Source organism: Prionailurus bengalensis, chromosome E4 (genome assembly GCF_016509475.1).
Source record: "Prionailurus bengalensis isolate Pbe53 chromosome E4, Fcat_Pben_1.1_paternal_pri, whole genome shotgun sequence".
Classification (NCBI taxonomy): domain Eukaryota; kingdom Metazoa; phylum Chordata; class Mammalia; order Carnivora; family Felidae; genus Prionailurus; species Prionailurus bengalensis.
In genome coordinates, this window is record NC_057360.1 from 59,445,823 (window position 1) to 59,460,759 (window position 14,937).

The following is a 14,937-nucleotide window of genomic DNA, read 5'->3' on the forward strand; positions in this document are numbered from 1 at the left end:
ATCTGTCTCGGCCTCTGATTGTGACAACTTGGACAAGTGCTTTAGACTTCTCTGCATTGGTTTATTCCTCTGTAAATTGGGGGATATAACTCTGGCCTCTGATACAATCAGCAGAGACTGGGGAAAATAAAATGCATTCAGCCTCATGAAGTGTTTATAGCTCACAGGAATGAAGGTGCCCTAAATCTACAACGATCTTAGTGGCCCCAAAGAAAGCCAATTGTTTAGAGCAATAGGATTAATGGGTGATATTTTTCAGTCCTTACAACCTTCTTGATGTTGAGCTGCCTCAATTTCCTTTTTAAAGACACTTTTCCTTCCCAAGGTTGAAAACAGAAAGATATGAAGGTCATTATAGACCAAAATGGACATTAAAGTAAGAATGTTTTTATAACTATTGAGATCATCAACACACCTTGGAAATCACAGGATCTATCCCCAGGTTGTACTATATACATCAACAAGGGATTTCATTGTTAAAATCTGCTGATTTCCTTTGTGGGTCCCAGATTCTCGATTCACTAAAATCTTCTAGAGCATAATCTCCATCATGGAAACGAACAGAGCTATCTTGTTCACCTGACACATCCTCATCAATCTAGCTCGGGCAACCCCCACTCATTGAATGAGTGAATGAATGAATGAATGAATGAGGGAGCTACATGGTTTCTTGCCAGTGAGCCTGCAGTGCATTCTCTTACTAGCGAGATGTCGCAAAACTATTTCAATCAGACCTCTCTAACAACACAAGGGAAAATGTCCAAAGGACCCAAGCAAACTTTTTCTATGGAGAAAACTTAAATTTTTAAGTCTGTATATATATTTCTAAGATTATGAACTTTATTTCCTGCAGACTCACTCCTTTCTGTCCCATTCCAATTTTTCTTAAGGACCTCTACACATAGAATATGCCGAGGCAAAAAAGGTGTCATGATTAACATCATCATTGGAGTCAGGGCTCTAAGTTATAAGTGACAAAAACCTATTTAAACTGGCTCCTATGATAGAAAAGTACAAACTTAGGGTTGTCCTCAGGCATGACCGAATCCACATATTCCAACAATGCTGGCAGGAGTTTGTCTGTCTCCATCTCTTGGCTCTTCTTTCCTCTGTGTTGGTTGGCTTCATTCTCCAGTGGCTTCTCCTTCATTGGTGGCCAAGAGACCAGAAACTCTAGGCTTACGGTTTACCAGTCTAAAAACCCAGGAGGAAAAGGAGAACTTCTGTTTCTCAGTGATTCCAGCTAAAGTCTCAGAATTGCCTCTCATTGGCCGAGCGTGGGTCACATGCCCATCCCTGCACCAATCACTGGGACTCAAATTGTGCAAGGCCAACCCAGGAGCTGGGGACATGAGATCACTTCTGCTTGAACCACAAAGAATCTAAGCAGAAGAGTGGGAAGAGAGGTAGGTTCCAAAAGAAAATCAGGTGCTCTTAGCAAAAAGGGTAAATGGGTGCTGGGGAGACTAGACTGGCAGATGTCACCATCTCCATCCGTCTGGAATGAGGATAAAGAGGGCCACATCTGATGGGCTGTCAGAAAGAAGGCGATTAAGCCTTTTGCCACTCTGGATGCTATGCAAGTGCTCAATGACAACAGATGAGATCCAGCCAGAAGCTGCAGAAAAGGAGCCAGGGAGAAAAGGAGTGGAGACCAAATGGCAATCCATCTTGCAGCCTGAGGGTTCCCTCAAGTCTGTTTTACTACGTGAGAGGCCCAAACTGACTCAGGCACTTTTCAAGTTGCAAAACTTGCTCTCATGCTCAGCAGATATATTTGAAGCTGTTTTATGACCCACAGTTAAACAGGAGGAGATTAAGGGAGAAAAATCAAGGATACAGCTTCATGCATAAAACTCAGCCATACAATTAACAGAGCCCACATTAATCACACGTCAGTTAGGCCTCAGTGGTTTGATAGTTCTTCGTTGGCAGAAATAAGCGGATCCTGAAGAGGCAAAAAGGGTTGATTCCAACATAACTGAAAAACCTAAATGTGGGCCCTCTATCATTAATTAATCAAGTAATCACTCTCTTTGTGGTATTTGTGTGATATTTGGTAATTGGGTTTTTTTTTTAACGTTTCTCTCCCTTTTGCCCCGTCTCTTTATCATACCCAGCATTCCTTTTATCTAGACGTTCCAGTGGAAGATGAGATGTGTTTTTAATAATAATAAAACGCTTGTGTTTGTAGATCACTTTGTACTTTATCAAATGGCTCACTAGAGCCTTCCAGCAGCCTTTGAAGATAAGCAGGACAAATATTATTCTCCCAAGTAACTACCGGAGTGTCTGGCTCAGAGTCAGGCTTGAAAAATGTCAGCAGAACCCAATTCTCTTGCAGGCAGAGTGAGACATCTTCTCCTTCTTCTGGAGGAGTATGTGGAACCTTGGTTCTGGGTAAGGCACAGACAGATGGGAGTCACCTGATCAGAACAGAATCAGCCTTACTACTTGGAGCCCCTGGGGTCACAAGGCAGTTGAATATGACTGCAAAGACATTAAATACACCTGGGCTTGAAAGGAAACATCCCAGGCCTTACAAGCAATGATTCCATAGACAGGGAAGAAAAACAATCCCGTAGGAAACCCAGATAGATGCATTTCATAAGATAATACAAAAATGCTCTAATGATCCTCTTGCTTGTGATGTGGCTAGGAATTCTCCATACCTCCTTGAAATGCTCTATCCTGTTAGTCCTCAAGCTCTTAGGCCACAAGGTCCAGCATCTGCATGGCTTTGAGAAACCTTGAGGAGAAAGTTGAGATCCTGTAGCTGGGGGACTTCTTACACATCTTGCCTTTTCAGACGCATCTTTCCAAAGCTGATAAAGTAGGAAGTGTGTTCATAAGGTGGTTCTTTGTTTTCAAAAGAAAAACAGGGGCTCATTGAATTAATACTGGTTCGTTTTTTGTGTGGCCCTGAGGCCTATGCTTGGAAGTACTATTCCTACAATGATCATTTTAAAGCAAAGGCTGCTAAGTTCACTCTTTAAATCATTCACTTATTCATTTAGTTTACCAACTTTTTCAAGGACGTGATGCCAAGTTCTACCATGGCACAGAGGACACAGATGAGAAGGAACAGTCCCTAACCTCAATGGCTAGACATGCAAGCTAATCATTATAATCACTGAGCACCTTCCATTTCCAGGTACTGCACCAAGTGCCTCCTTTGTATTATCTCTTATCATCCTTCCCATAACCACTGAGGTAGGTATTATTACTAATGCCGTTTTATAGATGTCTAAACTGAGGCCCAAAGTGGCTTAAGTGGCTTAAGTGACCTGTCCACGCTCCTGTGGCCAGTTGGAGGTGGAGCTGCGAGCCAAGGTCATGCAGCCCAGCCCACAACACATAGTCTTTACTCCACGCTGTGAGTACACTAGTCAAGGGAGAAGTAAAGTTTAGCGGCAGCACGAGAAAGAAACAGCAAAATATGCACAAAGGACTTGTTAAATATCGCAGGAAAGACAGCATTCGAGCTGAAACCTAAACTAGCTTGGAAAAGACATTCTAAGCACAGGGAACACCATTGCCTAAGCACAAAAGCAGGAAGAAGCCTGGTGCATTCTGTGACATACAACTAGATCAGAGAGGCTTGGGCATTGAGCCAAGGTTAGGGAAGAATGGGAGGCGGGGCCAGTGAGGAAGGTAGGATCTGAATATCATGCCTTCATTATACAAGTTACCTATGTAATTGTCCTCAGATACGAAGCAAATACATCATTTCATTTGTCTGTCAATTAATAGTTCTTGCTGCCTGATTACCATCAGAGTGAACTTAACCTTAGTTTGCTGAAGTCTGTCTCCTTGATGAACAGGATACGTTTCACTGTTACTGTTTAATGTCAAAGATCTCTTTACATAAAGACTTTAATATCATGTTTGTTTTGGTCTTATGTTCAGTCGTAAGAGAGATATAAAATGTTATAAATTACCTATGGAATCTAAGCTAATCAGTTTAGAGTCAAACTTGAATTCATCAAAATATATCCTTACTCCATATAATTGAAAACGTGTGTAAATATAATTGTTAAAAAAGACTAGAAGAATATTTTGAGAGTTGTCTTTAAATCCTGGAAAATTTTCTGGAGTTTCCAAATTTTCTGTAATGATCGCAGATCACTTTTAGGAATACAGAAAGAAATTCTGGATGGCGCCTGGGTGGCTCAATCAGCAAAGCAACCAACTCTTGGTCTTAGTTCAGGTCATGATCTCATGCTTAGTGAATTCAAGACCCAGGTCAGGCTCCATGGTCCCTGGCAGCACAAAGCCTGCTTGGAATTTTCTCTGTCTCCCTCTTTCTCTCCCCCTCCCCCACTCACGCTGTCTCTGTCTCTCTCAAAATAAATAAATAAACTTAAAAAAAAGAGAGAGATACTTAAACAAAAAATTTTTTTTTCTGCAATGGAGACCAGACATTTTTTTAAATCAAAGTAATGCACATACATAGTTCAAAAGGAAAATTTTCCCAAAGGACAAATAATGAAAAGTATACTTAGTCCTTCACTCCCCACTCAGTCTTACCCCCAAAGTCAACCCACTGACTCTTTAACATGTTTATTCTGTGCTCAAATAGAAACACTGTTGTTTTTTTTACAGTTCTGGAGTATACATGTTTTGTTTTGTTTTGTTTTGTTTTGTTTTGTTTTGTTTTGTTTTTTGAGAGAGGAGGAAAGTGAGTGTGAGGTGGGGGGGGCAGGCAGAGAGAGAAGGGGAGAGAGATTCTTTTTTTTTTCAATATATGAAGTTTATTGTCAAATTGGTTTCCATACAACACCCAGTGCTCATCCCAAAAGGTGCCCTCCTCAATACCCATCACCCACACTTCCCTCCCTCCCACCGCCCATCAACCCTCAGTTTGTTCTCAGTTTTTAAGAGTCTCTTATGCTTTGGCTCTCTCCCACTCTAACCTCTTTTTTTTTTTCCTTCCTTCCCCTCCCCCATGGGTTTCTGTTAAGTTTCTCAGGATCCACATAAGAGTGAAACCATATGGTATCTGTCTTTCTCTCTATGGCTTATTTCACTTAGCATAACACTCTCCAGTTCCATCCATGTTGCTACAAAGGGCCATATTTCATTCTTTTTCATTGCCACATAGTACTCCATTGTGTATATAAACCACAATTTCTTTATCCATTCATCAGTTGATGGACATTTAGGCTCTTTCCATAATTTGGCTACTGTTGAGAGTGCTGCTATAAACATTGGGGTACAAGTGCCCCTATGCATCAGTACTCCTGTATCCCTTGAGTAAATTCCTAGCAGTGCTATTGCTGGGTCATAGGGTAGGTCTATTTTTAATTTTCTGAGGAACCTCCACACTGCTTTCCAGAGTGGCTGCACCAATTTGCATTCCCACCAACAGTGCAAGAGGGTTCCCGTTTCTCCACATCCTCTCCAGCATCTATAGTCTCCTGATTTGTTCATTTTGGCCACAGGGGAGAGAGATTCTTAGGCAGGCTCCACGCTCAGTGCAGAGCCCCACACAGGGCTCAATCCCACGACCCTGGGATCATGACCTGAGCCGAAATCAAGAGCCAGATGCTTAACCGACTGAACCACCCGTGCCCTGGGTACATGGGCTTTTATGCTATTTTTGGTTTTTTCCATTTTAGACATTGAATTTCCTGCCACAAGATGTAGCTCACTTATATCACCTCCCACCTGTCCTTCCTAACTTCCCAACATGGTTAGAACACATATGTAGCTTCCCTATTGTTTGGTTACTTTGAAAGTTTAGGGAATAAACATCACTTCCTCTTCCACCAAAGGTAGTGGGTCTCACTTAACATCCCCGTGGGTACAATGAGAACGTGGGCGCTCCCAGTCTTGCCCTTGGCTTTTCTATCTCCTTCAGCATTCCAATCTTAGAACATTCAAATTGATAACATTTACATTTGGTTCTGTAATGATAATTAAATCTTCTGTGCTTTCTCTGTCAGTTCATCCTAAAATCTGAAAACTAATAACAGCATTTACATTATTGTGACTATGTAAATGTTATTCACAGGGGGCCAAGTTGTATTCTGTGAGTCTAATTTCTTTCTTCCATGTGTTTTTGTTTCTCCTGATTCTAACACTACTTTAAAATGTTCTAGTACGTCAGGTAGTCTACAAAGTCTCCTTTTTTCCCAGTCGACCTCTCTCCCAGGGTCTCTGGGTTGTGTGCTTTGCAGATGCAATGGACACTGTGGCTGATTCTCCCAAACCCATCCCGCCACAGATCATTAAACTTGAGACAGCGATCACATCCTCGGTGAGGACTTTCCTGGAGGTCTTCCCTACAATTCCGTTGCCCTTCGGCACTTCTTGTCCCCCACCCCCTGCTTTGTTTATCCCACTAGCACGCGTCACCATAGAGCATACAGGTATTTTACACACGTGTTTATCGTCTCTTTACCTAAACAGAAGCTTCATGAAGGCAGAGAGTTTTGCATCTATTCTCTGTTTTACCTCCAGGGCCAAGAACAGCGCCTGGCACAGAGTAGGGACTGCCTGGAAGAATAAAAGTGACTCCATTTCCTTTTTCTAGAGATTCTTCTGGGAATGGGGAGCCCTTCTAGGCCAATCTGGGGCAATGAGATGTGAGGAGACACTTGCTAGGAAGAAGCGAGTCTCTCTCCTGTTAGGTATGAGCAAAGACACCTTTGCTCAGATTGCTTCTGGCCCCATCTTAGGACCAGGAGGCAAAGCAGCTTTAGGATGATGTGAATTCCAGGACGACAGAGCAAAAACGTGGCAAAAACCTGGGTCTTTGTTGATCTTTGAACCATTGAATCAATCTGGGGGACCTCCCTACTTGTGGCTTTTGTTAAGCCAATGGATTTTGTATTACTTGCAGTCAAACAGTCTTATCTGTTGCCTTCATTCTGCCGGACACCTGCCCTTAGGAATCCCCCCACTGCCTTTCTGAACCTGAGTCACACTTTCATAAACCCCATGTCTTCCTTTTTTACTTATTCTCTTATTTTACTACCACACATGTTGGACAACTTTCTGAGAAGTCATTTTTGCTAAGTCCTTGAATGTCTTAAAATATTTTAATTTCTCCAATATACTTCATGATGAGTAGGTATGGAATTCTAGGAGGAAATCATAGTATCTCAGAATTCTGAAAACTGTAATCACTCAAATTGCCTTTTACCATCCTTTGCTGCTGATGGGATATTTGGGTGATCTAGCTTTATTCTGGAAAACAGGATTGCCACATTTAGCAAGCTAAACCAGAGAATACTTGATTGAATTTGCATTTCAGATAAATGAGGCAATATTTGGGACATATTTATTCCGAAAACTTATCCATTGTTTATACGAACTTCTGATTTAGTTGTGCGTCCTGTGTTTTATCCTTAACCCTGTTGGAAAGTGTTTAGGATATTCTCATTATACTTGATGTTCTGAAACTCTACAGTATTTCTAGTTGTGAGTCTTAAAACAAAAACAAAAACAAACAAAAAAAACACCTCATCATAGTAATGCTAACGGAGCCCCAAGAAAGAAGGTATGGTTCTTATTGACATGTTTAACTGATGAGTCATGGTTGTTTCCACACCCCAGACTTGGCTTTGAGGAAATGGAGCAAATTAAAAAAAAAAAGTTTTGTCAAGCTTAGAGTTTAAAAATCTTTAGAGAAACTATTATCACAACAGAGGCATGGGAAGACTACAGTCTACTCCGTATAGGGCCTGATCATCTAGTTAAATTATCTGGTTTGAAGCCTGGCCACCCAACTGTCATGCCACATGAGCATCAGTGAATGGCCTTTGGAAAGGACCCAGGATTCAGGCTGAAGAGTCTGGCTTTGTAAGAGTGAATATTCTGAACACATCCTGAATTTACCATGTAATTGTTCTGCTGTGAAATAGCATGGAGATATACTATCTCCAAAGGAGAAGATGATTTGCTTATGAGATACATATTTCCTGGGGTTATCTCTGAGGGAGCTAGCCAGAAAGTAAGTGAAGAGGCAGAGAGATAAGAAGTAATCACTTTGGAAAAGTAGTGGTAAAATCAGGCAAGGTAAAAACAGGTCAAGGAAATAAGGAAGAAACCTACAGAGTCAAGAGAGAAGAGATTAAAAAATAACTTCAGAATCATAGAACTGGACATGACCTTAGAAACTGGGCCAACCTCCTCTTACTGGTAACAATGCCCAGCCTGAGAGAATGAAAGAGGCTTGCCCAGAGTCACAGAACCAGACCAGACCAGTTCCCCTGATTCCCAGTCCAGTGTTTATTCCACTCCATTGATGCTGCCGTTTGGGACCTATTGCACAACAGCTCTCTTTAATCATCTTGACAGCCTTGGAGAATGATAAACTTTCTCCGTGATGATCTGACTCAGCTCAGAGTAGCAGCTTCACCAAACCTCCCATTAAAATGCAGTCAACTCTGGAGGAATGGTGGATTTCAGGGGGTTTGCCAAAGGTTCCCCTGACCAAAAATATTGCCTGCATCCACCTGCCCGTGTGTGTGAAATTAAACCTTGAAAATGTCTGTTGGCATGCAAATGACTACATTTCACAGTTTGCTCTATCTTTGTAGCAGCTCCTTGGCAAAGACAAAGGTCATGGTGGAATGTGACATGTACAAATATGTCTTGATTGGACAGGGGTAGAATGATTAGACAATGGACTGAAATGTATTAGGACCCATCAGGTGCAAATGGCAGCAGGTGCCTACTTCACCATCATCATTGCACATCAGAACAAAGCAACAGATTGCTTTATGCTCTAATCATTTTCCTGTCATCAGATTTCACTTTTGGTGTCTGATGTCACCGTAAGATATTTTAGTAGACCTAGTTTCCTTGATTACTTGAATAATTCACATTTTGTATCTGAATATGGGTTGTTTTCAGCAGAACAAAGTCCGTTTAAATGGCAATTTTGATTCCAGCAACAAGAATTGCTATGCCTGGACTCAAACTTGAAAATGTATTTCCCACATGGGAAGGTCATTCGCCTTCTTCTCTTTGTGGCCAAAAGTTAAGGAAGATCAAGATTGAAAGATGGCCACTGGCTTTTGTCAACAAGGAGAGGGTGTAATAGAGTGATAGAGGCCAAGGATAAATTGTCAAGCCTTGTTAAGAAGTGAATGCAGGTGAAAATGTGGGAGAAATTAATGCAGACAAGCTTTAGAGGAGCTCGACTATGACCACAAAGAGAAAATATTTTCATGAAATGTTTGCTTGATATTGATTAGTTGGTTGGTTTTAACAGTGGGAGAGACTTGAGCATTTCTATTCTGTTGGGGGAATGAGGTGGGGCCTCATCTTCTTCAGCTGCATGTTATAGAAATGCCAATACTGCCATAAGAAAGTGTGTCCAAGGTCACCTTGGCCAACTGGCCAAAGTATTAGGATTGAAATCCAGGTCCTTTCACAGTTTGTTCTGTTGGGTGCATGATGTCTCTCCATTTTGCAAATGTTTTGGCTTTTCAGTAGGGCATGGGAGGATATAAGTGGTTGTTTCTGTAAAAATACATTTGGAAAGAGGTGTTGGATCCCCTTGGGCATGGCAGGGACAAAGAAAGCACATACTTGATTAAGTAAACACTTTCCATCTGTCAGACACTGGGGTAAGCACTTTACCCATAACAAGTTAGTCAATCCTCATAGTAACCATATGAAGCAGATAAAGTTACTTTCCTTATTTTATGAATAAAGAAATTGAGGTCTCAATTTCTTAGTTACTCAAGATATTACTCTTAGTTACTCATTGTCTTAGTTACTCAAAGATATTAAATAACTTGCCTAAGATCACATAGCTAGCAAAGGTCAAATCAAAGAGTCCATGTCCTTAACCACTAGACTATACTATCTCCCATGGGAATGCAGAGTAATACTCATTTATACCACAAATTAGCAAATAATGTTTTAACATGTCACAACTCATTTTTTTCTAGGTACCGTCCTATTTATTGTCCTATTTTACCTGATTTTACTTTCAGAATAACTGGTTGTGAGACAACTAAGGCAGAGTGCACCATCTGCATTTGAAAGTAGGAACACTGGGGGCACCTGGGTGGCTCAGTCAGTTAAGCGTCCAACTTTGGCTCAGGTCATGATCTCGCAGTCCGTGAATTTGAGCCCCGTGTCGGGCTCTGTGCTGACAGCTCAGAGCCTGGAGCCTGCTTCAGATTATGTGTCTCCCTCTCTCTCTGCCCCTCCCCCACTCATGCTCTGTCTCTCTCTCTCTGTCAAAAATAAACAAACATTAAAAAAAAGAAAGTAGGAACACTAAAACACACTCTCTCTCTTTTTCTCCCCATCCCCCCACTCCAACCAAACATACACACACACACACACACACACACACACACACACACACTTCCATTAGGAGGTGTGTGACACAAAATGTAACAGAGCCTGGGCAGGCTCGGTGCCCAAATTTGCTGCAGGGTTGCCAGGATCCGTAAGGGAAGAGATTCAGTCCTCTGCTGTTTTTAGCAAGTAACACCTGGTGTCCAAGGTAGAGAAAATAAACCCATTCCATCAAAATGCCAGAACATAGGCCCGCAAGCTGCTTTATCGAGAACTAGGTGAGAGGATTCATAGGTAATAACCAGGAAACTATTTCCTAGTAATACAAACTCTTAAAAAAAATAACTGTAGCATGTCTTGACCCCTTCTAGACTTCTTCTCCCTTCCAAGTGACCTACAGTGAATCTCTTGGCATCCCAGAACTCTTTGGTGAGATGGCGATTTGCAATTAACTTTAGGAATAAAAGAGTAAACACAAGTTGGTCCCATATGGTCTTGACACATAACAGACCATTTAAAAAGGCGGTATTCATCAGTTTGGAAGGGAATCACTAGTATGAAGAAGAAAATCAGCCCAGGTGTGATTTGTTGATAATTTGGAGCAAGGGCCATATCTTATTCATCCTTGCAACCCCAGCACCCGGCACAACGTCTAACACATAGTGCCCCGTAAATTTTTATGATGATTGATGAACGTTAGCTAATGCGTAATGATGACCATGTCTGCCACCATGCTCCAATTCTCAAAAACCAGTGACTGTCCTTCTAAAATCTACTTCGCTGGGCAGAAGGAAAATCAAAATGATGCAAACAACTCTGGTCTGAAATTCCAAGGGAGTTTTTTCAACTTTTAACTTGCTTGGCTTGTAGCATTGTGACATTAATGAAAGCAATTCTATTCTTGGTGGGTAAGTTTCTAGACCACGTATAAAATTCTTGAACCCCAATGTAGAATTATAATAGTGTCCAACAGCAGCATAGAACCATATTCCCATTTTTATTATATTTACTTGGCAAGATTTATTTGGAGTTCCAATCTGAGATATCAGAAAGAGATCTTGTTCTGCTGGAGTCCCAGTTTCAGATTCCAGAACTCCTTTTTAAACCTCTTTCAACTCTGTCTTACCTTCCATTACCTGTACCCGCCCACTCACCCTGATCTGCACCAAAACAGAACCCACTTCTCTTCTGAATCTCAGTGAATGGCAACACCATCTACCCAGGGACTCCAGTCTAACACTTTGGAATCATTCCTACTCCATAGTCCCCTCACTGCCACGACACACATCCACATCCACACACATACATCTTAACAGGCTCTCAGGCACCAGTGATTTCACCTCAGCCACCACTTTAGTTCAGAACATTGTCTTTCTGAACTACTGCAGTGTTTCTGCGTTCCAGAAAGAAGAAAGCCATAAATGCTGTAAGTCTTCTGGCCATTTCTATGCATTTAAAATTACCTGAATTCAGAGGTTCCTGGGTGGCTCAGTCTGTTGAGCTTCCAACTCCTGATCTCAGCTCAGGTCATGATGCCAGGGGTTTGTGAGACCGAGCCCCACATTGGGCTCTACACTGGCAGTGCAGAGCCTGCTTGAGATTTTGTCTCCCTCTCTCTCTCTGTCTCTCCCCGTTTGTGCTCTCTCTCTCTCTATCAAAAATAGAACAAATAAACATTTATAATTACCTGAATTCATAGGTTAGGAAGTGTACTCAGGTGAGTACAACATTGAGGTAATAAATGAGACTGTAGAAGGAGATGAACTCTCCAAAAGGGGCAGACTTATTCTTCAGGACCTTGGAGAGAACCAGCAACATGGCAGATAAATAGATGGAGGCAAGACTGTAAACGAGGCCAAATGCTGGAAAGAACTCAAGCTAGATATTCCAGTCACAGATTTTCTTTCTGATTCTTGAAGCTTCGAATCCATTTTTTTCCTGGGCTTTTGCACCAGATGTTTCCCCTGAGTGGAACCCTTTGCCCCTACATATTTGCATTGCCCTCTGCTCCTCACCATTCAGGTCTCAACTCAAATGACTCTGCAGTCAAGCCTTTCTTCACTCATTCTTATCCTATGTCCTCATCTTACTTTCTATGTGAAACTATGCTACTTATTCCTGTGTTTACTTGACTGTTGTCTCCCTCACCTTCACAGAAAGTAAGCTCCCTGAAAGAACAGACCATGTCTATGTAATATCTCCAGTGCTTAAAACATATCTGACACCTTGAAAGCACTCTGCAAATAGTTGACAAATGAGCAAATGAAATACAACAAGAAATGAGAGCGGGCAATTAGATTTGAAGTTGAGGAGATTGTTGAGGACCTTGACCTGAACAGTTTGAGCTAATGCCAGACACTTACCATTGAGATCTGAGATGCCACATGTAGATTTGTGTTAGCATGACCCATATAGAAACAGGCATCTAACACATTCATTGGGTGGCACGGCCAATGCTACATTTTCATTTGTAGACTCACCAATACATTCTGAACTAATAAAAGCAAGACAATCCCACATTTGGATCTCTGCAAATGCAGAAGGGAATAAGGAATGTTTCCCCATTCATTTCCTTTAGTAAGGGACTTTAATTTTTCTCAGTGACATCCAGTGGAGACTGGCTGGGCAAATCACTGGATGGGGTGTTTAACCACTCCACAGAGGTCAGTGAGCAAGAGCTAGTGCCCCTGAGCACTCATTTACAGAATTATCAGGAAATGAGAGCGTCTTGTGGCCAGGGAGCTTGGATGCTGCCATCTCTGCTGATGGCACACCAGGGTGGTGGGGCCAAGGGTCTGCCCAGGAATTTGGTAAACGGGTTTTATTTGACCCACACAGTGGCATTTGAGTTTGAGGTCACCCACTATGAAATGCAAGAATCAGATGGTTCTAGGTACTGGGGACATGAGAGTGATTAGGAAGATAAAGTATCTATATGGAATCGATGTGTCCATGTTTCCAAAAAAAGGAACAAATCTGTGATACATCACTATCGGCGTGGATATTATGCACTATTTTGCGCAGCATCCCCTTGAAAGATGTGGTGAGATGTGTACATGTGTACTTGCATGCATACACGTGTTCACATAGGAGACACTCAATGCGTATTTACTGAATAAATTAGCGAGGGGCTTCAGAGCATTCGTCAAAATCCTAACCCCTAAAAAAATATATTACAAATTACTGCCGTACATTTTACAGCTTGTGAATCCACTGTGCTTTTTCTCTCTCTTATTTTCTCCCAGTTTTAGTCCAGAACTAAGAATAGAGATGTAACTAAAACCCATTAATCAATTATAAATAGACCTGATCGATCAATCGTCAATTAGTCTGCGTGCACCCATTTCATGTGGTTTGATAGGGTCTTCACTGCATGAGTGAAGCCCAGATTTCTTAGTTTGGACATATGGGCTCTCCCCCTGGCTCTGCCACGAACTGGTTGTGGTTCTTTGAACAAGTCACTTGGCTCTCTGACCAAAGTTTGCTCATTTGTAAAATTATATGATCTCCAGGGCTCCTCTCTCCTTTACGGTCTCTGTTTCTGTGAAAAACAGACACATAAGAGGGAAGAAGCTGGAAACTCAGAGCAAACAGAGTCTAGCAAGGGAAGACCAAGAAGAGATTTTTTTTTTCTTCCCCAATAATTAAGGCAAGGAGGCCTCCACATGCCCGGGCAGCAATCCATGGAGGGACAGGAGTGGAACGTGAACTCATTAGCAGGATGTTGAGTAAAATTCAGAAAGGAAAAGCGAGTAATCGGGAGGGAGTCCAACTGGAGACTGAGAATTCTAAAGAAAGAATGGAAAAGTACTGCTAATTAGGTCATTTAGAAACTGAACAACTGAACGTGATTCCTGCTGAAGCAATAGGAAAAAAGCCAGGGGATGCATAAGAGTAACAAGAATACATGTTAACAGACAAAAGCAAGACCCCCAAGTAACTCAGGACGATAAGCCACATGCAATCCAATAGATGCCAGGTAGAAAACAGCACCTGAATTGAAGCACAGTTTTTCAAAAATATACAGAGGAAGCACATAGTAAGTGCTCAGAAAATATTTGCTGAATTCAATTGTATTATTAAAAGTTCTGGTGTGGGTACCTGGGTGGCTCAGTTGGGTAAGAGTCCGACTTCCGCTCAGGTCATGATCTCACGATTCGTGAGTTCGAGCCCCGTGTCGGGCTCTGTGCTGACAGCTCAGAGCCTGGAGCCTGCTTCAGATTCTGTGTCTCCTTCTCTCTCTGCCCCTCCCCTACTTGTGCGCATGTTCTCTCTCGCTCTCTCTCGCTCTCTCAAAAATAAATATTAAAAGAAATTTTTAAAAAGTTCAGGTGTGCTTTGCTAGGTAAAAACTCTGGCATGAAGAAAATGAAAAATCTGAGAAATGTCAGAATCATTATTCCTCTTTAACAAAAGGATTCACTGCAAGTCTATTTTAATTAAGCAGAAAGCTTTTACCTTTAAAGTATAAAATTAAAATATTTGTTTCTGAAGATTTTCCATTGACAAATAAGATAGAGCTCAGAATCGGTGTTTTACTTAATTTTGCATCCACTGTTCCCAACACAGTATCAGGCACAGAAGGTGGTGAAATAGCTTTCAGCGAGTAAACATGTGTGTTTTTTTTATCTGTTGCTACATAACAAACCTCCCTAATTTAATGGCTTC